The sequence below is a fragment of the Phyllobates terribilis genome, unplaced genomic scaffold (assembly GCF_046119375.1).
Source record: "Phyllobates terribilis strain yellow unplaced genomic scaffold, ASM4611937v1 Scaffold_35__1_contigs__length_13245226, whole genome shotgun sequence".
NCBI classification, from domain to species: domain Eukaryota; kingdom Metazoa; phylum Chordata; class Amphibia; order Anura; family Dendrobatidae; genus Phyllobates; species Phyllobates terribilis.
Window position 1 is genome coordinate 7,860,077 of NW_027362795.1, and position 25,706 is coordinate 7,885,782.

At 45.2% G+C, this 25,706-nt stretch overlaps 1 protein-coding gene, 1 long non-coding RNA gene and 1 pseudogene across 2 annotated transcripts in view; 2 read left to right on the plus strand and 1 right to left on the minus strand.

Moving 5' to 3' along the window:
* LOC141182624 (uncharacterized) overlaps window positions 1-25,706 on the minus strand; it is a 207,475-nt gene that overhangs the window by 55,917 nt on the left and 125,852 nt on the right. The window lies entirely within an intron of this gene.
* LOC141182703 (uncharacterized) overlaps window positions 1-25,706 on the plus strand; it is a 111,268-nt pseudogene that overhangs the window by 22,030 nt on the left and 63,532 nt on the right.
* LOC141182633 (uncharacterized) lies at window positions 6,514-9,650 on the plus strand. The gene is made up of 3 exons (XR_012257930.1): window positions 6,514-6,615; window positions 6,814-6,904; window positions 8,720-9,650. It is a non-coding gene; the product is annotated as an uncharacterized lncRNA (long non-coding RNA).

Consider the following 25,706-nt stretch of genomic DNA (forward strand, 5'->3'; position numbering starts at 1 on the left):
CCCATAAGCCCCTTATGCAGTATGTATGATGCCCCCACACAATGTAATGCCCCCATTATGCCCCTTATGCAGAATGTATGACGCCCCCCACAGTGTAATGCCTCCATTATGCCCCTTATGCAGGATGTATGATGCCCCCACACAGTGTAATGCCCCCATTATGCCCCTTATGCAGTATGTATGATGCCCCCACATAGTGTAATGCCCCCATTATGCCCCTTATGCAGGATGTATGATGCTCCTCACAGTGTAATGCCCCCATTATGCCCCTTATGCAGTATATATGATGCCCCCAAACAGTGTAATGCCCTTATGCAGTATGTATGATGCCCCCACACAGTGTAATGCCCCCTTTATGCCGCTTATGCAGTATGTATGATGCCCCCCCACAGTGTAATGCCCCTTATGCAGGATGTATGATGCCCCACACAGTGTAATGCCCCCATTATGCCCCTTATGCAGTATGTATGATGGCCCCACACAGTGTAATGCCCCCCTTATGCAGTGCGTATGATGCCCCCACATAGTGTTATGCCCCATTATGCCCCTTATGTAGTATGTATGATGGCCCCACACAGTGTAATGCCCCCATTATGCAGTGCGTATGATGCCCCCACATAGTGTTATGTCCCATTATGTCCCTTATGTAGTATGTATGATGCCCCCACACAGTGTAATGCCCCCATTATGCCCCTTATGCAGTATGTATGATGCCCCCACAGTGTAATGCCCCCATTATGCCCCTTATACAGTATGTATGATGCCCCCACACAGTGTAATGCCCCCATTATGCCCCTTATGCAGTATGTATGATGCCCCCACACAGTGTAATGCCCCCATTATGCCCCTTATGCAGTATGTATGATGCCCCCATTATGCCCCTTATGCAGTATGTATGATGCCCCCACACAGTGTAATGCCCCATTATGCCCCTTATGCAGTATGTATGATGCCCCCATTATGCCCCTTATGCAGTATGTATGATGCCCCCACACAGTGTAATGCCCCATTATGCCCCTTATGCAGGATGTATGATGCCCTCACAGTGTAATGCCCCCATTATGCCTCTTATGCATTATGTATGATGCCCCCATTATGCCCCTTATGCTGTATGTATGATGCCCCCACAGTGTAATGCCCCCATTATGCCCCTTATGCAGTATGTATGATGCCCCCACATAGTGTAATGCCCCCATTATGCCCCTTATGCAGGATGTATGATGCTCCTCACAGTGTAATGCCCCCATTATGCCCCTTATGCAGTATATATGATGCCCCCAAACAGTGTAATGCCCTTATGCAGTATGTATGATGCCCCCACACAGTGTAATGCCCCCTTTATGCCGCTTATGCAGTATGTATGATGCCCCCCCACAGTGTAATGCCCCTTATGCAGGATGTATGATGCCCCACACAGTGTAATGCCCACATTATGCCCCTTATGCAGTATGTATGATGGCCCCACACAGTGTAATGCCCCCCTTATGCAGTGCGTATGATGCCCCCACATAGTGTTATGCCCCATTATGCCCCTTATGTAGTATGTATGATGGCCCCACACAGTGTAATGCCCCCATTATGCCCCTTATGCAGGATGTATGATGCCCACACAGTGTTATGTCCCATTATGTCCCTTATGTAGTATGTATGATGCCCCCACACAGTGTAATGCCCCCATTATGCCTCTTACGTAACACTTGCAGAGGCATATCTAGGTGTTCAGCTCCAGGGGGCGCAGTGTCTGAGTGGGCCCTTACTGGTAACCCTGATTACAGCTATGCTGGTGCAGACTAAGGCCCCGGCCCCACTATCAGTATTTAGTCAGTGTTTTTTCTCAGCAGTGGGAGTCAAAATCAGGAATGGGTGATAAATGCAGAATTGGTGACTTGTTTCTATTATACCTTTTCTCCAATTGTTCCTCACCTGGTTTTGGCTCCCACTCCTGAGAAAAAATACTGACCGAATACTGATAGTGGGGCCGTGGCCTATTAATGGGTATAGGAGAACCTCCGCAGATGACCGCAGTGTAACTAAAAGAAAAATCTCCACAAAGCCCAACACTATTCCCGCCATACAGTGACATCTAGTGGTAGATACCGGTCCTGCAGGACTTATAGACTATACAGCACAGTTACAGATAATCACAGCTGACGTTCTTTCTGATGGAGTCGTTCACTTTTCCATCTTTCTCAGAAAGACATTGCGATTTCTCCAGACAGGACTGATCTGAAGAACTTACAGCACAGACACATCTGACTCCTCACCACCATTCCCATCTATTCCCAACCTGAACAATCCCCTCATCCTGACGATACCCCAATGCTGAGCCGCGGCTGCCGTATGTGTCCCTATTACTGCACGTGCTGTGTGGTATAAAAGCAGAGATCCTCTCACTGCCCCACATAATAAGGCCACTGCTGTGCTCCTTACATAGTAAAATGTCTTCACAGTAGCCTCCACACTCTTTAATGGTTCCACCAGTAGCTCTCACATTGCATAAAGCCCCCCACAGTAACTCCCACACTGTGTATAGGACCCCATACTGTATGATCGTCCCCCAGTAGCCTTCAAACTGTATAATGGCCCTCGCATTAGCTCCAACACTATTATGGTCCCCGCAATAGATCTGATGCTGTACAATGGCCCCCACATTTGCGCTCATGCTGTATAATGGCCCCCACATTAGCTCTCACGCTGTATAATGGCCCCCGCATTGGCTCCCATGCTATATAATGACCCCCACATTAGCTCCCACGCTGTCTAATGGCATCCACATTGACTCCCACGCTGTATAATGGCCCCCGCATTGGCTCCCACGCTGTATAATGACCCCCGCATAAGTGCCCACACTGTATAATAGCACCCGCAATAGCTATCACACTGTATAATGGCCCCCGCATTATCTCTTACGCGGTATAATGGCCCCAGCATTAGTGCCCATGCTGTATAATGACACCCGCATTAGCTCTCACGCTGTATAATGACCCCCGCATAAGTGCCCACACTGTATAATAGCACCCGCAATAGCTATCACACTGTATAATGGCCCCCGCATTAGTGCCCACACTGTATAATGGCCCCCACATTAGTTCTCATGCTGTATAATGGCACCCACATTAGCTCCCATGCTGTATAATGGCCCCCGCATTAGCTCTCACACTGTATAATGGCCCCCACATTAGTTCTCACACTGTATAATGGCCCCCACATTAGCTCCCACACTGTATAATGGCCCCTGCATTAGCTCCCATAGGTTATGGTCTCTGTCTGTCCCTTTCTGTGGGCTGCTACTTACACAGTCCTGATATATGACAGAGCTAAATAGAAGAAAATAGAAACAGCTAGTAGGTGCACCCCTTGGAACGTCTTCTCTCCTTTTGCCTTCTCTCCCTTTGGGGTCTTGTCTATACAGAGTATATGTTCAGGGGCCTGCACCTATATTTGATTATCTATTTGCGCCTACTGGCTCTTTCTTTTTAGCTCTTTATCATATACAGGTGCTTCTCACAAAATTAGAATATCATCAAAAAGTTAATTTATTTCAGTTCTTCAATACAAAAAGTGAAGCTCATATATTATATAGAGTCATTACAGAGTGATCTATTTCAAGTGTTTATTTCTGTTAATGTTGATGATTATGGCTTACAGCCAATGAAAACACAAAAGTCTTTATTTCTGTAAATTAGAATAATTAACAAAAAACACCTGCAAAGGCTTCCTAAAGCATTTATAAAGGTCCCTTAGTCTGTTTCAGTAGGCTCCACAATCATGGGGAAGACTGCTGACATGACAGATGTCCAGAAGGCAGACATTGACACACTCCACAATGAGGGTAAGCCACAAAATTGCTGAAGAAGCTGGCTGTTCACAGAGTGCTGTATCCAAGCATATTAATGGAAAGTTGACTGAAAGGAAAAAGTGTGGTAGGAAAAGGTGCACAAGCAACCGGGATAACCACAGCCTTGAAAGGATTGTTAAGAAAAGGCCAGTCAAAAAATTTGTGAGAGATTCACAAGGAGTGGATTGCTGCTGGAGTCATTGCTTCAAGAGCCACCACACACAGACGTATCCAGGACATGGGCTACAAGTGTCGCATTGCTTGTGTCAAGCCCCTCATGACCAATAGACACCGCCAGAAGCGTCTTACCTGGGCCAAGGAGAAAAAGACCTGGACTGATGCTCAGTGGTCCAAGGTGTTGTTTTCAGATGAAAGAAAATTTTGCATTTCGTTTGGAATTCAAGGTCCCAGAGTCTGGAGGAAGAGTGGAGAGGCCACAATCCAAGCTGCTGGAGGTCTAGTGTGAAGTCTCCACAATCAGTGATGGTTTGGGGGGCCATGTCATCTGCTGGTGTAGGTCCACTGTGAGTTATCAAGACCAAAGTCAGCGCAGCCGTCTACCAGGAAATTTTAGAGCACTTCATGCTTCCCTCTGCCAACAAGCTTTTTGGAGATGGATATTTCATTCTCCAGCAGGACTTGGCCCCTGTCCACACTGCCAAAAGTACCAATACCTGGTTTACACACAACAGTATCACTGTGCTTGATTGGCTGCAAACTCGCCTGACCTTAACCCCATAGAGAATCTATTATAGAGAATCTATGGGATATTGTCAAGAGGAAGATGAGACACCAGACCCAACAATGCAGATGAGCTGAAGGCTGCTATCAAAGCCACCTGGGCTTCCATAACACCTCAGCAGTGCCACAGGCTGATCGCCTCCATGCCACATTGCCGCATTGATGCAGTAATTGATGCACAAGGAGCCCCAACCAAGTATTGAGTGCATTTACTGAACATACATTTCAGTAGGACAACAGTTCGGATTTTAAAAGCATTTTTCAAGCTGATGTTATAAAGTATTCTAATTTACTGAGATAATGACTTTTGTGTTTTCATTGGCTGTAAGCCATAACCATCAACATTAACAGAAATAAACACTTGAAATAGATCACTCTGTGTGTAATGACTCTATATAATAGATCCCTCTGTGTGTAATGACTCTATATAATAGATCCCTCTGTGTGTAATGACTCTATATAATAGATCCCTCTGTGTGTAATGACTCTATATAATAGATCACTCTGTGTGTAATGACTCTATATAATAGATCACTCTGTGTGTAATGACTATATAATAGATCCCTCTGTGTGTAATGACTCTATATAATAGATCCCTCTGTGTGTAATGACTCTATATAATAGATCCCTCTGTGTGTAATGACTGTATATAATAGATCCCTCTGTATAATGACTCTATATAATAGATCCCTCTGTGTGTAATGACTCTATATAATAGATCCCTCTGTGTGTAATGACTCTATATAATAGATCCCTCTGTGTGTAATGACTCTATATAATAGATCCCTCTGTGTGTAATGACTCTATATAATAGATCCCTCTGTGTGTAATGACTATATAATAAATCACTCTGTGTGTAATGATTCTATATAATATATGAGTTTCACTTTTTGTATTGAAGAACTGAAATAAAGTAACTTTTTGCTGATGTTCTAATTTAGTGAGATGCACCTGTATGTATACCGGGTGTGCCCCCGTTTTCCTACCTGTGTTGTCTTATTACTATCATATGTTATTTTTTGTTCTACTTGTTATATTTGGGTTGATATGATGAATATAAGCCTTAAGATTGCGATTGTAGGTATTTCATTTCTCATGTCACATGTAATGAATATCTCTTTAATTTACAGTATTTATTAATCTTTTTTACATCTACTTGTTACATCGGCTCATCTTCTTCTCATTCAGGTCTCTACAATTTTGGATCCTCTCTGTGAAGATCTTCTATATAAGAGAATTTTCCTGATTTATCCATCAAAGATGGATATGGACAGAGACAAGATGGCAGAGAGGATTTTACACCTCACCCTAGAGATCCTCTTCTGGCTTACTGGAGAGGTGAGATATTCTGATGACGTCACATTACATCATTCTTATCTATGGGAATAACAGATGGACAGAACTGGAGAGGTGAGGACTCTGGAAATGTCTGGAGTGAGATTTATTAATGTGTCTCTCCATAACCAGGATTACACATTAGTGAAGAAGACCTCTAGTGAGTGCTGTCAGGACCCTGTGTCTGAGGGATGGGGAAGACCCCTGAGCACAATCACATGGCCTCCACCTCACCCCCTGATACATGAGGACATCAATGCCCAGAAGATCGTAGAACTCACCTACAAGATGATTGAGCTGCTGACTGGAGAGGTGACACTGCTGGGAATGCTGGGACTTTATACATTAACACTATGGAGGGATCGGGGGGGATGATGGTATCATTGTATGTGTCAGGTTCCTATAAGGTGTCAGGATGTCGCTGTCTATTTGTCCATGGAGGAGTGGGAGTATTTAGAAGGACACAAATATCTGTACAAGGACATCATGATGGAGGTTCTCCAGCCCCTCACATCACCAGGTAATAGACAGGACTAAATACACACGGCCTATAATTATCTGTATGTAAAGAATGAATTCAGTCCCTGTATGTGTTTCCTCCAGATCTATCCAGTAAGAGGACAACACCAGAGAGATGTCCCCGTCCTCTTCTTCCACAGGACTTTAAAAAAGGAGACCCCAATGTTCCTCAGGATCATCAGGTAGATGGAGAGAAGGTGTCATGAGATCTCCCCTATGATGTGTAGACGGCTGTGAAGGTCTTGTGCTCAGTCTTGTTTTATCCACCAGTATTATATGTTTTATACTTGTGTAATGAGAACGGTGGAGATGGCAGGATTAGAGCTGATCATAGATGGGACTTATCCATCTGTCTGTGACTTTTACAATATTTGTTTCAGGGTGAAGATCTGACCCATATTAATACTACAGAGACATATGTGAGGGGTGATGAGCGGTTTAAAGAGGAGATTCCTACATATGACTACCCAGGTGAGTAGTAACCACTAAATAATGAGAAGTCACAGATTCTTCTCAGTCACCGGCTGTGGCTGCTTTATCGGTGGTGTAGTCCGGCCGTATCACAATTGTGTGATCACCATTTTGCCTCTAGATCACAACATTCTCCTCCACCCAAAACTGTTCAAATGACTGTGGACATTGAAAGCCCTTTTCTATAGAACTTACAACCTGGAGGATCCACTTACCCCCTGGGATTAGGAGACGCTGACCGTTACCTGCCCAGATCTGTAAACTATAAAGCCGAATGACAGCGTACGTAGAATGTGCTGACAAGCTAGAAAATCACTTGAAGAAAAATATTGTGATGTGCCTGTAGAGAAAGTGGAGGGTAATGATGGTGTTGGCTTCCTAGATCCCTGATATCTTATTGGTTGAATCTACCTTCTCTCCCTTCTGTGCTGCTGAATGTCCTCATATGGTCCCTACAAGACCAGGCCCAGTCTTTCTGGCCAAACTTCACTTTTATTATCGACAACATTAAATGTGCAGTGAGGCCAAGTGTGAATTTCTGTACAATAACAGCAGAGTTTCCCTTTATCCTGACTTTTCAATCTCTTTTAAAACCAACTAACTTCAAACAGGATTGCGATAGCATTACATTGCGATAAATACACATTCATTCTGATTTGATAGTTTGATTGTGGTGGGATCGGCCGGCCTCACTATAAGTGTGTAACTCCCTGGTAGTCTTTAACCCCTTCATGACCAAAGCATTTTGCATTTTCGTTTTTTGCTCCCCTTGTTCCCAGAGCCATAACTTTTTTTATTTTTCGCTTTTACCATATCATGTACTAGAAAGTGGGGAGAAAAAAATCCAAGTGCGGTTAAATTGCAAAATAAAATGCAATTTCACAGTTGCGTCTCCATTTTTCGTTATCTGGGGTCGAGTGAGGGATTATTTTTTTGGGCGCCGAGCTGATGTTTTTATTGATTCAATTTTAGGGGTAGATCCGATGTTTTGATCGCCCATTATTGCATTTTATTGCAATGTTGCGGCGACCAAAAAAACATAATTCTGGCATTTTTTTCTCGTTACGCCGTTTACCGATCGAATTAATTATTTCTTTATATTGGTCGGGCGATTCTGAACACGGCGACACCAAATATGTGTGTGTTTTTTTTTTATTGATTTAGTTTAAATGAGGTGAAAGGGGCGTGATTTAAACTTTGATATGGGGATGTTGGAGAGTGAAAATTGCAAATAGACCATTTTATTGTCCAACACATAGTGTCCAGATTGTGCTCCAGGAGACACACACCATAAAATAAGTGGGTTCTTCTCACTATAGTAATGCCAAATACATGGATGCTGAATGTGGTTTGGGCACACTGCAAGGCTCAGAAGTGTGGGGGGGATTTGACTTTGGGAGAGCGGATATTGCTGGATTGGTTTATGGAAGCCATGTTGCTTTTCAAAAGCCTTTGAGCCACTAATAATGTGGAAACCTCTGGTTTTCCACTGACAGATGATGAACCTGAGTGGGGACTTGTTTTTTGTGAGATGAGTAGAAGTTTTTATTGGTATTATTTCACCTACATAACATTGTTTGGTGGCTTTTTATTCCATATTTGGGAGGCAGAATGAACAATCAGTTGGACACCACGCTCTACTGGTTCATCCTATGAGGTTTTCTATTAGACTGTGAACTGTCATTGTCTTGGAGAATAATTTAACATTTTTAAATAACTTGCCATTTCTACAATCACGTTAAGTAGAAATGTTCAAAAATACAAAATTCAAGGATATTTTATTCAAAATATAATAATTTGTTTTATCCTTGGCAGATGACTGTACCAGGAGATCAGAGGGACAGCTGACATCTGCAATTTTTAAATCTGATGATCTTGAGATCCCACAGGATACAATTGAAGCGAATGCCATTACTCCAGATATACCATCATCCCTTCACAGCAAAGATCCTTTGAAACAGGTCCTGTCTTTTCATTCATTACTGACTAATAAGGAAAATCAAAGTCACAAAATAAGCATTAAAAAACAAACTGCTCCTAAAGCAAAAATATTGTTTGGACGTGTTCCGTCCCAAGGTCCGACTGTGTCCAGGATTCCACTATATTAACCCAGTGTGCCGTCAGCGAGATGTACCGTCCCTGCCCAGAAGCACTTGTCCGTGGTTAGGTGGACTTTCCCCGTAACTACATTGTTGAGGGCATGGCTCACGATGGACACGTGCTTGTGTAATGCGGTGACGACACACGGGGAGAAATAGTGGCGGCTGGGGACCGAGTACCGAGGGACGGCCGCCTTCATCAGGTGGCAGAAAGCTTCCGTCTCCACGAGCCTAAAGGGCAACATTTTGAGCGCAAGCAGTCGCAAAATATGTGAATTTAATAGTGTGGCCTGTGAGACGTTGGCTCCTTATTTGCGTTTGCGTTCCAAGGACTGGGGTATTGACAACTAAACGCTACGCTGGGACAAGGACGTGGACGTGCTTGCTGATGGTGCTAGTTGAGTGTGCAATGACCGGTGTAAGGCATCTTCACATGCGCCATGGACAGAGGATTGGTTTGCATGCACAACAGCGGAAGAAGCAGTGATGCCACCCGCAGACACTGTTCCTGGACCCTTGGATTTGGGCCACTTAGTCAGATGCTTTGCTGCCATCTTCCTGATCATGCTTGTGGTGGTCAGACTGGTAGTTTTGCTACCTCTACTGATGCTGGCCTGGCAGGTGGTGCAAATGGCCTTTTTGGGGTTATCGGCAGAGTCTTTAACCCCTTAACCCCCGAGGGTGGTTTGCACGTTAATGACCAGGCCAATTTTTACAATTCTGAAAAGAAAAGAAAGGGCGCATGTGTAGACTCACAGGGCTATTTGCTTAATTTAAAAAGTGCCAGTACACTCACCTGTGAAGGTTGTGTACGTCTACACAACCAAGATTAAGCGTGTAATTAATGAGGCTCCGGGTCACCTCTATTTGTAGTACCGTCCTGTCGGTGTTTGCCTCGCAACTCCGTGCTCCTCAAGTGGTCACACGATCCTGCTGGACCAGATACCACGTCACCGCAGGTCCTCAGTAGTTTAACCCGGTGGTTGGATACCGCAGGTCCTCAAACATCCAAATAGACCAGGCCGCTCCTGCCGCTTTAGCTCCGCATGGAGATATCTCACAAGTAAACAATGGTGCAGCGGTCTCAGGGAGCGCCAAAGGAATACTGGACAATTTGGTAGATGTCAACCGACTTTTATTCTTCCTCCAATACCACTGCCACAACGCGTTTCAACGGTCTAAGCCGTCTTCATCAGGTTTACAATTCTGACCACTGTCACTTTATGAGGTAATTACTCTGGAACGCTTCAACGGATCCCCCTGATTCTGAGACTGTTTTTTCGTGACATATTGTACTTCATGATTGTAGTAAAATTTCTTCGATATCACTTGCGTTTATTTGTGAAAAAAACGGAAATTTGGCGAACATTTTGAAAATTTTGCAATTTTCAAAATTTGAATTTTTATGCCCTTAAATCAGAGAGATATGTCACACAAAAGAGTTAATAAATAACATTTCCCACATGTTTACTTTACATCAGCACAATTTTGGAACCAAATTTTTTTTTTGTTAGGGAGCTATAAGGGTTAAAAGTTGACCAGCGATTTCTCATTTTTCCAACAAAATTTACAAAACCATTTTTTAGGGGCCACATCACATTTGAAGTCACTTTGAGAGGTCTTTATAACAGAAAATACACAAAAGTGACACCATTCTAAAAACTGCACCCCTCAAGGTGCTCAAAATCACATTCAAGAACTTTATTAACCCTTCAGGTGCTTCACAGGAATTTTTGGAATGTGGAAGAAAAAAATGAACATTTAGCTTTTTTCACAAAAATGTTACTTTATACCCAATTTTTTTTATTTTCACAGGGGTAACAAGAAAAAATGGACCCCAAAATTTGTTGTGCAATTTCCCCTGGGCACACAGATACCCCATATGTGGGGAAAAAACACTGTTTGGGCGCACGGCAGGGCTCGGAAGGGAAGGAGCGCCATTTGACTTTTTGATTGTAAAATTTGCTTGAATAATTAGCGGACGCCATGTTGCGTTTGGAGAGCCCCTGTGTGCCCAAATATTGGAGCTCCCCCACAAGTGACCCCATTTTGGAAACTAGACCCCCAAGGCACCTATCTAGATGCATAGTGAGCACTTGGAACCCCCAGGTGCTTCACAAATTGATTCGTAAAAATGAAAAAGTAAAAAAAAACAACACTTTTTCATTTTTATGAATCAATTTGTGAAGCACCTGGGGGTTCCAAGTGCTCACTATGCATCTAGATAGGTGCCTTGGGGGGTCTAGTTTCCAAAATGGGGTCACTTGTGGGGGAGCTCCAATGTTTGGGCACACAGGGGCTCTCCAAACGCAACATGGTGTCCGCTAACAATTTGAGCCGACAATTTGTTAGCGGATACCATGTTGCATTTGGAGAGTCCCTGTGTGCCCAAACATTGGAGCTCCCCCACAAGTGACCCCATTTTGGAAACTATACCCCTCAAGGATTTTATTAAGGTGTATAGTGAACATTTTGAACCCAGAGGTACAACACAGAATTTGATAACATTAGGTCTTCATATTGAATAAGTTATCATTAGTCTTCAGCGCAAGTGCTCGCTACTTGAGTTTGCATCGGGTACTCAGGTATGCACCATGTACAGCGTGTGCTTGAGTGACATGCTCGAGTCCCTGCTTTGCATGTTTCATGGTTATTAGACACCCCAAAAAAAACATGCGGGGATCGCTCGTGCATGGCAGGCAATCCCCGCAAAGTTTTTTTAGCCGCGAAGCATATGGGGCGGAGACTCGAGCATGTCACTCAAATACCCACGATACTCCATGCATACCAGACCACCCGATGCAAACTCAAGTAGCGAGCACTTGCGCTCAACACTAGTCGCCATATCGTCATCTTTTTTTCTTACTTTTGAAAAAAATCCCAACCCTATCACAAACCTAACCCCAAACCCAGCCCTAACCCTAGCCCAACCCTAACCCAAGAGTTTATTTTTTACGCCGTTCCTCGTGCGGTATAAGTGATTAGACGACTTTATTCTTCGGGTCGGTGTGATTACAGCGATACCAGAATCATATGGGGTTTTTATGATTGACAGCTGTCACACACTAAAATACGCATTTTTTGTAAAATCTAGTTTTTGCATCGCCATATTTTGAGAGCTATAATTTTTCCAGATTTTGGCAGACAGTCATGTGACGGCTCGTTTTTTGCGGGATGAGTTGACGTTATTGGAGCCATTTTCAGGCACGTGACATTTTTTGATCGCTTTCTATTCCGATTTTTGGGAGGCAGAATAAACAAAAACCAACAATTCAGGAATTGTTTTTTTTGTTTTTTTTTTATTCTGTTCCGCGTGTGGTAAAATTGATATGGTAGCTTTATTCTTCGGGTCAGTACGTGTACAGCGGTACCACATTTATATCGTTTTTCTATGTTTTGCACTTTTACATAATAAAAGCAATTTTATAGAAAAAATTATTTTTTAGCATCGCTTTATTCTGAGAGCTATAACTTTTTTATTTTTCGGCTGATGGAGCTGTATGGTGGCTTGTTTTTTGCGGGACGAGATGACATTTTCAGTGGTACCATTTTTATTTATAGTTGCCTTTTTGATCGCGTGTTATTCCATTTTTTGTTTGGCGGTATGGTGATAAAGCATTTGTTTTTTGCTTCGTTTTTTTTTTTTTTTTTTTTTACAGTGTTCACTGAAGGGGTTAACTAGTGGGACAGTTTTATAGGTCAGGTTGTTTCGGACGCGGCGATACCAAATATGTGTACTTTTATTGTTTTTTTTTGTATAATAATATTTATTGATGGGTACATTATATTTTTATTTTTGGTGGATTATTTTTTAAAAAATATTTTTGCAATTTTTTTATTTTTTTTTCACTTTCTGATAGTTTTTATACTTTATTACTTTGTCCCACTATGGGACTTTCACTTTTTTTTCTCTGATCGCCTGCATGGCACAGGAATGCAGCACCATCCCTGTGCCATGCAGGCTGTCAGCGCTGGACAGGGAGAAGATAGTTTGGAGATGCACTGCGCATGTCCAAAAAATCTTCCTGCTGTCTGGTGACCCGGATGTTGTCATGACGACATTGGGTCGTCATGGCAACATCCTGGAAGCCACAGCAGACAGCGCTGGAAGCCGGAAGAGGAGGTGAGTATCTGCGATCACCTCCCCTTGCCACCGCAATGCTGCGATCGACTTCGATCGCAGCATCGCGGGGGTTAATGTGCTGGGAGCGGTGCTTGACCGCTCCCTGCACATAGTACCGGGTTTCAGCTGTGACAATCAGCTGACACCTGGCGGCGATCGCACTCTCACAGCCTGTGTGCGCACGCGATCGCCATGACGTACTAATACGGGTCTGGCTCTTAAAGCCCAGGGCACAGACGCTTATTAGTACGTCACATGTTGTTAAGGGGTTAAAAAACAACCAGACTCGGAAAGACCTAACAGTTGTACTGGCAACGTCCGTCATGTTGATGTTACGGGGAACGGTTGCCCGCCTTCTGTCTGCGGCCACCACACTGCTTCTTCCTGCCTTTTGTGGTGCTATGCCTCCCCCCCCCCCGTGTGCTGCTGTCCTCGCTCTGTATGTTCTCTTGCCAAGTTGGGTCAGTTACTATATCATCCACCACCTCTTCTTCCAATTCCGCACCCTGGTCCTCCTCCTCACTTTCTGGCAATTGTGTCTCATCATCGTCCACCTCTTGTGACACTTTCCCACCGTCGCCTTCGTGTGACCGTGGCTGCTCAAATATTTGGGCATTGCTACATGCGATCTCCTCTTGCCCCGCTTCAAGTGGACCGGGTGAGAGGCCCGATTTCTATAAATGGAATAGTGAACATCTCTTCAGACTGTCCAAGTGTGGGATCAGTTGTCTCCAGGCACTCGGAATGGTGGGAGGAAGGAGGATCAGGGTGAGGAATATGCGGTCCAGACTCACGGTTACTGAGACTTGACTGTGTGGAAGACAGGGTGGTGGTGGCTAAGTGACTGGAAGCATGGAATCTGCTATCCAACCAATAACCTTTTCACACTGATCTTTGTTCGATAGTGCTGTTCTGCGGTCCCCTATTAATTGCCACAGGAAGGTCGAGCGAGAAGATGTGGGTGTTTGTTGTGGCACAATTTCAGCTAGCCCATTGCCTTGTCCTTGTCCTCTGCATGCACCATCATCACCATCACGTCCACTTCCCCGTCTCTTGACCCGCGCCTTGCCCATTTTATATATTTTCCACGTTCAGTACAAATGGCTGGATTTGAACCGCAGTAATATGTGATACGTGTGACGGACAACCACAGTTTTAAATAGCTGGCCTGTAGGTAACTATTTTTAATTAGTTACCTACTGGAGAGAGTAAGGAGAGCATTATAGAAGATGACCCCGGGGGATGATGTTGAGGCGTTCCTGACTGTTTTTGAGAGGGTGGCGGAATGGGAGAGATTGCCGCTGGGGCAGTGGGCGGAGGTTTTGGTGCCATATTTGCCCGTGGAGCCGCAGAAGGCCTATTATGATCTGACTTTACAAGACGCAAAGGAATACGCCAAATTGAAACCGAGATATTGGCACTCTCAAGAGTGACTGTCTGTCAAAGCGCAAAGGGTCCACCACTGGGCGTATGCTGGCGACAGACCTCCACGCTCACAGATGTTTGACTTGCTACATCTAGTCCAGATGTGGTTGCAGCCACAGTCTTCCTCTCCTGCCCAGATGGTTGAGCATGTGGTGATGGACAGGTTCATCCATTCCCTACCCAGGCCAGTGCAGATCAGGGTTGCCCAGGGCAACCCTTGGAACACCGACGACCTTGTGGGTCTGGTAGAGAGCTACCAAATGGTTGAAAAATCCCTCCCTGTACTGGAGTGCCCAAAAGGGGGTGGGTTTACTACGGAAGGGGTTCAGAGCCACAACTGGGGGTCGTCCCACTTCCACTGAAGGTGCCGCAAGGACTGTTGTTAAGGATGTAATCTGTTGGCCGTGTCACAATCCAGGACACGTGGCCGCCCAGTGTCATACATCTGTTGAGTCAATGGACTGCAGCCTAGGCAGACAAGGTACACATTATGCTGTAAGGCAGCGCTAGTCATCATGCTGGGGGATACTCGCTGCACCGGGTAAATTAAGGCACACCAGGCAACACCTTCCGGTATTTCACAGTCCAGCAGTTTATTATTTATCATAAACCGCTCATAACCGAGTCCATCTCAGTGGCTCGCCGACATATCATACACATAATGTCCAAGAGCCTTTCCAGCGACAGACACGTCCACTTAGCTCCAGATACAGCCCTCAGCTAGGCAACAACATAAATGTCCACATCAATCAGTGTTTTTACCTTCGCCGGGTTTTAGCTGCTTCAGGTTTGTTCGGCCACCGCTGTGGCTTTACGGCTTCCCAGATGGGGGTCTCCAGCCCTCGTACCATCCAAGGCTACTGGTATGTTTACACAGCCAACATCCAGCCTCTGCCTTTCAGGCTTCACCAGGCCTCTCTAGGCCTCACTAAGCCTCTCCAGGCTGATGGTGCCCCACACGGGAACAGGCCTCACGCCTTACCCCCCCCTGTCTCAAAACTACCAGGGTTTTTATATATTCCAACGCACACAGGACCTGTGCTGATGTCACAGTCATGTGATTAGACATTCTGTGTGCACAGGACCTGTGCTATGTCACAGTCATGTGACCAGTCACCTGAGGGGGAGGTACATGGTCAGCCAAAACACATCCTGGACCACTACCATAATGCCACAAGCTGCTGCATTACATATCCCCCCTCTGTTCAAACTTGTGGCGTTGAACACACAATATACACAATCACATTATAACCCCCAGTTCACACAGAGACCATGTACTTGACAATTGCGCTGCTCAGCCCCTGGAACATTAGCCAACGACATTAGCCCATTCCTTTAGGGACCTACCATCTGTCATTGTCACTGACTTCGTCAAGTCACATTTCCGGGTCGTAACCTTGTCAGACCTCCCCTGCTCCCAGCGGTCGGTCGTAACCTTGTCAGACCTCCCCCGCTCCCAGCGGTCAGTCGTAACCTTGTCAGACCTCCCCCGCTCCTAGCGGTCAATACCGCAGGATGACTCACACGCCCTGGTATCTAAGGTCCGGTTAGACTCCGTACTGTCCCATACTCTATTGGGTCGTTTGTATGGGCCTCTCAAACCTGAGTTACTGGAGGTCTCACTACCTCTAAACCCATGCCCACTACTCTCAGGACATCTTGATAGGTCCCTAACTTCAGCTGTAGCTGTTCTGTTATTTAGGGGGCCCTTTCTCTGTCTGGTCTCACAATTTCTAGACAGCTGCCACCTTCTGCCGCTCAGGCGATTCTGTCTTTCCACTCGCAGTCTAGCGAGATTCAAATGTTCTACCTCTCGCAGGTAGGTCACTCGGTACTCCATCAGCATGCGTATATATGCAAGACTTTCTTCCGTTCCTACAGCGGAGAATGACACCATGCCGTCTTCATCTGGTATCCAGTCCTGTCGATCACGTGGACTGCTTACTCTCATCACACCCGACTTCTTTACCATCATCTGCATGGCTCGGCCATTTCTCCCAATGAGCTTTCTCACCAGAACATGAGGCACCCGGATGACCTCTTCCCGCAGACTGTGAGCTTTTCTCATAAGCTCCAGTTGTCCAACGGCTTGTTCCGTCTTCAACCGGAGAAACCGCTTCGTGTGAATATATCGCCGTGTATGTCACTTAGGATCGCCACCCTCTTCACTGTGACTTCAGTCGTGGACAGGACCACCAGCTGTTTAGCTTCTGAGGTCGAGTACACCTCACAGGCTCCCACGGCCTTCTTAAACTCTTCATGCACAGACTCACTGGTGCATTCTCTCAAATCCTCGGGTACATCTATGAGGCACTTGTACCGAGAGGTTTCTGTCTCACCAGTGGTTTCCAAAAGATCATCTAGCTCAGGTTTCAGGGGCAACTGACTTTCAGCTTCTTCACCCTGTATACTTCCCCTGAGCTGACTCACAGCTACAAATTCACAAATTTTCGTCTTTACCACTTCCATTTCATATTTATCTTCTGTTAACACTCTCTTGGCTCTCCTCAGGTCCACCTTCTCATGGTATAAGGGAGTGAGTGCAACTGGTTTGCCCTTTTCCTTCTCCAAGGAGGCCTCGTTCACTGAGTGATACTTTGCTAGGCGACCTTTGAGCTCGAAAACTTCTTCCTCTAGCTCAGCTACTCGCCTCTCAGCAGCCCATATCTGAAGCTCTTCCTGCTTCAACTGCTCTTTTAACAGTAGAGTTCTCTCAGACTTCTCTGTCTCCAATGCGCCCACTCGGCTCTCAACAGCAAGTCTTTCAAGCTTCTCTTGCTTCAAATGGGCTTGTAGCGACTCCTTGAGCTCCTTGATCTCGGCTCCTACTTCCACCGAATCATCCGAGCTCGCATTATTCGAGTAGGTATTTGTTTCATACCTCCCATCTCCAATGGCCAACTCCTGGCCCTGGTCTGTGGCTTCTCCGATAGACTCCTCCATCTTTTTCCGCTCAGCTTCCACCTTGCTGATTCTTTCCTTAAGGCATGTCTCTGCCCTCTGGAGATTATCACAGAACGTCTGCAACTCCTTCACCTGAGCTTCCAGACCTAGGGTCTTTCTGCGGAGGTCACCATTTTCATCACGGGTGTCCTGCAGAGTGGTCTCAACCACTTGGCGCATGTGCTCTGCATCCGCCTTATCATCCTCTAGTTGTGCACAGGACCTGTGCTATGTCACAGTCATGTGACCAGTCACCTGAGGGAGAGGTACATGGTCAGCCAAAACACATCCTGGACAACTACCGTAATGCCACAAGCCGCTGCATTATAATGCTTACCCAGCCTGCAGTGTGGACTGTCAACCCAGCGAGGGGCCGCAGGCGTGTGCCATTTCTGTTAATGGGGTGATGGTCCTGGGGTTGTTGGACTATGGGAGTCTGGACCCCTACTAAATCTGTGGGCGTCTGCTGCATACATGGGGACGCCAAGAACTACCCGGTGGCCAGAGTGACAGCTGGAACAGACTGTGGCGCCAAATCCCATGAGGTCAGGGTGGTCAAGGACCTGATGCATCCCGTCATATTGGGGCGCGATTTTCTCTTGTTCTGGGACTTGTGGGGGAAGGGATCGAGACTGAGTTACGTGGACAAAAGCCAGGACCCGAGAGAAATATCCCAGTCGACATCGGAAGTGGATGAGTTCCCACTGTGTCCTTTCTGGCAACGAGGACCAGACTGTGACCAAGGTGGCCGACCTCTCGGAATTGGAGGTGCCCGGAGAGAACTTGGAGTCAGCTCAAGTTCAGGAAGTGACTTTGAAAGGGGCGTGAGACAATGTTACTGTTTGTAATGGTATTGCTTAAGTGCCGGGGGTGGAAACCAGGTACCCACACTTTCCAGTTCAGGGGGAGCTTTTATACTGGGTGACTAACTAAAAGGTGAAGAGGTAGTGGAACAGCTGTTAGTTCCAGGGTCATACCGTCGGAGGGTATTAGAAATGGCCCACTCACATATTCTAGCGGGACAGCTACAGTTGAGAAAACCCAGGAGAGAATATTGAGGAGGTTCTATTGGCCAGGATGTTACCGGGAAATCTTAAACTATTGTAGGTCCTGCCCCACCAGCCAGATAACCGTGCCAACCTCCCACTTCCGTAGTCCCTTAGTTCCACTACCTATGATAGAGGACCCATTTCAGAGGATTACCATGGACCTCGTGGGTCCCTTAGTTAAACTGGCTTGGGGCCACCAATATATCCTGGTGGTCATGGCCTATGCGACCCGGTACCCCTAAGGAACTCATCCAGTAAAAGAATAGCCCGAGAGCTGGTCCATATTTTTGCACGGACAGGTCTGCCAAAAGAGATTTTGACAGACCAAGGAACCCCCTTCATGAGAAAAGCGATGAAGTAGCTATGCAGAGCCCTTCAGATTGCCCAGATTCGGACCTCAGTTTACCATCCGCAGACGGACGGCCTAGTGGAACACTTCAACAAGACCTTTAAAGGCGATGCTCAAGAAGGTCGTTGTAAAGGATGGGGCGAGACTGGGACTACCTGCTCCGATTTCTACTTTTCTCCATCAGAGAAGTTCCTCAAGCCTCCACTGGCTTCTCTCCATTTGAGCTCCTGTATGGACTTCATCCAGGAGGTCTCCTTGATACTGCCAAGGAAACCTGGGAGGCCGAGTTCACACCCCACCGGAGAATCATTGAACATATCGCCCAGTTACAGGAGAGAATGGCGAAGGTGATGCCCATCAGGAAGGAACATCTCCTTCAGGAGCAGGAAGCCCAGGCGAGGGTCTTTAACTGGTCGGCAAGACTGGGACAGTTCCAGCCTGGGGATCGTGTTCTGGTTCTCATTCCCACCGTTAAAACGAAGCTCCTGGCCAAGTGGCAAGGCCCGTATGAGGTGGTGGAGAAACTCAGTGACGTGAACTACAGAGTCCATCAGCCTGGCTGAAGAAAACCAGACCAGGTGTACCATGTAAACCTGCTCAAGTCGTGGCGAGATTGGGAACCCGTGAGAACTCCTTGCCTGGCAGCCACTCCCAAAGGCCAGATTGAAGATGTCACTATAGCGGAGACCCTTTTGCCAGCCCAGAAGCAAAGTGTCGAGAACTGCTCCAGCAGAATTGGGACCTGTTCTCAGAGCTGCTGGGGTATACCCAGGTGGTAGAACATAATGTGCTAAATGAGCCACATGTAATGGTGAACCTGAAGCCGTAAAGGATTCCTGAACACGCCAGGAGGTGATCACGGCCGAGGTGAAGAGGATGTTAGACCTCGGCGTGATAGAGAAGTCCAAGTGGATGGTTGAGCCCCATCGTCCTTGTGCCAAAACCCAACGGAGAATGTAGGTTTTGTGATGACTACCGCCGACTGAATGAGGTGTCCAAGTGTGACGCATACCCGATGCCTCACGTCAACGAGCTCATCAAGAGGCTGGGACCAGCGAGGTATATTACCACCCTCAACCTGACGAAGGGCTATTGGAAGATCCTTATGTCCCAGATGGCCAAGGAGAAGACAGCTTTCTCGACAACTCATGGGTGCTTTCAATACACTCGGATGCCGTTTGGACTACAGGGGGCCCCAGCCACCTTCCAGAGGGCTATGGATCAGATCATAGCCCCACATAAGGAGTATGCCGCAGTCTACCTTGGTGACACTGTAGTCTTTAACTCAGACTGAGCTAGTCATCTACCTAAACTACAGGCCGTTCTGGATGCTCTGAGGAAGGCAGGATTTACTAAAATCCAAGAAAATGTGCCATTGGAAAAGAGGAAGCCAAGTACTTGGGCTATGTCATCAGGAGAGGCAAAATAAACCCACAAGTCAATAAAGTGGAGTCAATCCAGACCTGTCAGCAACCACTCTCCAAGAAGCAAGTGAGATCGTTCCTGGGAATGGTGGGATATTACCGGCGGTTTATCCCAAGTTTTGCCATGATGGCTGCGCCACTTACGGACCTCTAAAAAGGCACCAGATCAACCATGGTGAAGTGGACGGAGGAAACAGTGACCGCGTTTCAACAGTTGCAGCTAGCACTGTGTAAGCAGCCGGTCCTGGTCGCATCAGACTTTAAAAAAATAATTTTTGGTCCAGACAGATGCTTCAGAGGTTGACCTAGGAGCCGTACTCTCTCAAGAGATAAATGGGGAAGAACATCCCATTCTCTATCTGAGCCGGAAGCTCTTGTCCTGCGAGAAGAACTACGCAATAGTAGAAAAAGAGTGTTTAGCCATAAAATGGGCCTTAGATACACTGCGATATTACCTACTAGGCCGGAAGTTTAAATTGGTTTCAAACCATGCCCCTTTGAGATGGTTGAGGAAAAAGAGAAGTAAAAATACTAGGGTAACTAGATGGTTCTTAGGTCTTCAAGACTTTAATTTTCATCTGGAGAATAAGCCCGGGAAGTTGCACGGGAATGCTGATGCCCTGTCTAGAATTCCCTGTCTGGTGTCTGAAGGTGCCCAAACCCCCAGCTTTGGGCAGAGGGGGGGAATATGTGACAGTCACTGGTGTTATTTCCTCCAGCATGTTATATATTAGGGGTTAACTCACCTAAAGGGTGTGGTTTTATGTGAATGGCAAAGAGGGTGGGAAGTCATTCACCCTACCTCCCCTCAGGGTGTTGCTGAGCAAGCTTAAATGCTCAGTCACAATTTTTTTTCTGTTGAGTTTGGAGAGGCAAGGTGTCCAGACTGGAATGCCATAGCTCAGGAAGGAGCTAAAGGCTTGGCTACAACCTGTGTGGGCGAACCTGTCCTATCATTTATCTTTTGTTTTGTAGCTTTGCCAGTAAGGCTGTGTTTATTTTGCTGGAGCTGCAGGGTTTAATGCCATACAATAAAGCCTGCAGAGAAAACCCGGTTCCCCAGTCTACTTCCGAAAGTGGCCGATGTAATATGACCTCTGCCAGGTTCTGTCCAATGGAACAGCGGCACCAGCAGTCAGACCCTCAGCGAAAAGCAAATGATGCCTCTTTACAAAAAGAAATCTGTCCAAAAAATGTTTTCGCCAACTATGACCTGGACGACTAATCAGGCTGTATGGGCAACATGGTAAGCGAGTATCATGGTGTTTTTTAAAGGTTGCTGCTGAAGACATAAAACAAATTGTCAATGACATCTGAAGGACTTATTGCAGGTCTACATGTGAGGACTTTGATGCAGATTATTTCTCCCACAAATCCCAATGTGTGAACACGCACTGATACAGATCCACCTGCAGTTACTCTTCACTAATTTTACACCAAGATTTATAATTATAGAAATGAAAATTCAGCCCATAGTTCTCACAGTTTTATTAAAACACATACTGTATATAAATAATGCTAACAAAAAGGAGAAAGCTATAAATATATTTATACATACAAATTGTAACTTTACAAATCAATACATAGAATTAAGCCACGTTGGACATTAGGGCTAATGAAAGCAAAAACGTTTTGACCCGAGTTCCCAGTGCTTTAGTTGTGAAAATTTTGACTTCTGTATTTACCATAAAATTCCTTTCTCGTTGAATAAATGAAGGACAAAAGAGCGCAAGTATATGCCCGGCCAATAGTGGGCATTCCATATTATGACCCCGAGATATACCAGGGTCAGAGAGTTGATGTCCACATGAGCCATCCAGATCTCCCTGAAGGGAGAGCTACCCCCCCCCAATCTGAAAAGGTGAAATGACCACAGGAGGCTGCCTGCGGGGTTCCCAGCAAGATGTGAAACCATGCGGTGTCCCCAAATGGCAATGGTGACAGAAGGCGCCTGTGTCTTTTGTCTAGATGTTTTCCGAGGAAATGAGTGCCAGGACATGAGATAAGAGCCTGCACGGGGGCCGGCAGAAGTGCCAACACCGGCTGGAACCTAGGAAATAAAACCCAGGAAAATATCTTTTGACAATTCAGCTCTAGGAATTGGAATGATTTTCCTCGTCTGGGTCGCGGTTTAGGATGAAGTGGAATATTTAAACATGGACACCTGGCTATTAGGCAAACTATGCTGAACTTCATGAATTATCATCCTTGTATCAAGCCTCCTGATGAACCTGTTGGGGAAAAGCGTTGAGGCAGATTTCTGAAACATTCTCTGATGAATACCATACACCTTCCTTTATACAGTGGGGAAAATAAATATTTTATATACTGCCGATTTTTCAAGTTTTCCCACCTACAAAGAATTGAGAGGTCTGCAATTTCTATTGTAGGTACATTTCAACTGTGAGACAGAATCTAAAACATAAAATCCAGAAAATCACATTATGCTTTTTACATAATTTGCATTTTATTGCATGCAATACTGATTTAATACAATAGAAAAACAGATCTTAATATTTGGTACAGAAACCTTTGTGTGCAATTACAGAGGTCAGACGTTTCCTGTAGTTCTTGACCAAGTTTGCACACACTGCAGCAGGGATTTTGGCCTACTGCTCCATACAGATTTTCTCCAGATCTTTCAGGTTTCAGGGCTGTCGCTGGGCAACGTTGAGTTTCAGTTCCCTCCAAAGATTTTCTATTGGGTTCAGGTCTGGCGACTCGCTAGGCCACTGCAGGACCTTGAAATGCTTACAGAGCCACTCCTTAGTTTCCTTGGCTGTGTGCTTCGACACATTGTCATGCTGGAAGACCCAGCCACGACCCGTCATCAATTCTCTTACCGAGGGAAGGAAGTTGTTGGCCAAAATTTCTTGATATGTGATCCCGTCCACCCTCACTTCTATATGGTGCCATCGTCCTGTACCCTTTGCAGAAAAAGCACCCTTAAAGTATGATGTTTCTCTCACCCTGCTTCATAGTTGGGATGGTGTTCTTGGAGTTGTATTCATCCTTCTTCTTCCTCCAAACACGGCGAGTGTAGTTGATACCAAAAAGTTCTATTTAGGTCTCATCTGACCACCTGACCTCCCATGCCTCCTCTGGATCATGCAGATGGTCATTGATAAACTTCAAACTGCCCTGGACATGTGCTGGCGTGAGCAGGGGACCTTGCTTGCCCTACAGGGTTTTAATCCATGACGACATAGTGTGTTACTAACAGTAATGTTTGAGACTGTGGTCCCAGCTCTATTCCGGTCAATGACCAGGTCCTCCCATGTGGTTATAAGATGATTCCTTACCTTTCTCAAAATCATCCTTACCCCACGAGGCGAGATCTTGCATGCAGACCCAGACCGAGGAAGATTGACAGTCATCTTGTGTTTATTCCATTCTCTAATAATTGTGCCAGTAGTTGTTGCCTTCTCACTAGGCTGTTTGCCTATTGTCCTGTAGACCATCCCAGCGTTGTGCAGTTCTACAATTTTGTCCCTTAGCTCTTTGGTCTTGACCATGTTGGAGAGGTTGGAGTGTGATTGATTGAGTATGTGGACATTTGTCTTTTATACAGGTAATGACTTTAAACATGTGCAATTAATATAGGTAATGAGGGCAGAGTAGGAGGGCTTCTTAAAGAAAAACTAACAGGTCTGTGAGAGCCAGAATGCTTGCTGGTTGGTAGGTGATCAAATACTTATTTCATGCAATAAAATGCAATTTAAAAAATCATTCAATGCGATTTTCTGGTTTTTATTTTTAAATTCTGTCTCTTACAGTTGAAGTGTAGCTAAGATGAAAATTACAGACCCATCCATTCTTTGTAGGTGGGAAAACTTGCAAAATCGGCAGTGTATCAAATACTTATTTTCCCCACTGTACAAGTGCTTCTAACTAAATTTAAGATACCATCAAAAAGTGATTATCTCATATTAAATTCTCTATGGTGTTAAGGTCAGGTGAGTTTGCAGCCAATCAAGCACAGTGATGCTGTTGTTTTTAAACCAGGTATTGGTACTTTTGGCAGTGTGGACAGGTGCCAAGTCCTGCTGGAGAATGAAATTTCCATCTCCAAAAAGCTTGTCAACAGAGGGAAGCATGAAGTGCTGTAAAATGTCCTGGTAGACTTCTGCGCTGACTTTGGTCTTGATAAAACACAGTGGACCTACACCAGCAGATGACATTGCTCCCCAAACCATCACGGATCGTGGAGACTTCACACTAGACCTCAAGCAGCTTGGATTGTGGCCTCTCCACTCTTCCAGAAGAGACAATTACCCATTAAAAATTAACTTTTAATCTAAACACACTAAAATAGTGTACTCAATAGTACAGTTGGGACAAACTAACATATAAGAAAAAAGACAAAGAAGAAAGTTTAAATGAGGGATAGGGTGCATCGATAATAGATGCTACCACACTGGAATACAGCCACTTTCTTCTTTTTTTCCCCTGATGAGCCCCACATTCAAGGAGGGGGGGGCGAAACGCGTAGGAATTATGGGACTATTTTTTTTGGACATTTGATCCACTGGTGTATTTTCATATTGAAGGAAAACCTGCTGCACTGATGTCTTTTTTACTCAGGAAGAAATACCATTTAGCTTACTTTATACTCACCTGATGGAGTACTATCTTCAGGGGTACCTGGTGTCTTTTTTTCTCTGGATTGATATATGTTAACTCTTTCCGTTGGTGATCGCATGGCTGAATTTGATCTCTACAAACTGAATATCTTTGGATCAACAAGTGGAACTTGCCTTTACACCAGCCTGAACATTTCTTGGATGCAACAAGATAAGTCCATTGATTTTTTTATTGTTATTACATGTATACATGTTTTTCTGACTAGCAGCTTTTTTTTCATTTGGGACATTGTCATTTTTGTATCCATCAGCACCTCTAATATCGTGTATATTTCCCTTAACTGTTTTTGGTGAACTACAATTACTATGAAATACTCTGTGGTTCTAATTGGAGATTTTTATTTTTTTTTTCTCTGGGACACTGCTATTTACTACTTATTTTCTACATTTTTTGATCACTGGACTACTATTTTGCTTTATATTGGTCATTTGATGTGGCTTTTTGAAAAAATTTTTCTGGACTTTATATTTATTTCAAGATCTAATTGGACTACTTTTTGAGTCTTATATGACTCTGCATGCTGGTGGACTACATTTTCATACACCTCAATTTTTGCTGACTTATTGGGGCGTTACTACTACTGTGGACATTTAGTTTTCTATATGCCATTGACGTTATTATTGGATATTTGCTGAACACGCTACTTAGGACGCTGTTTGTCAAATTTATATGTGTACTTTTTGAATTGCATTATTAAGGTTCTTTGGGGACTAGGTTAAGGATAGCCTTGGCGCAGCGGGGGCATT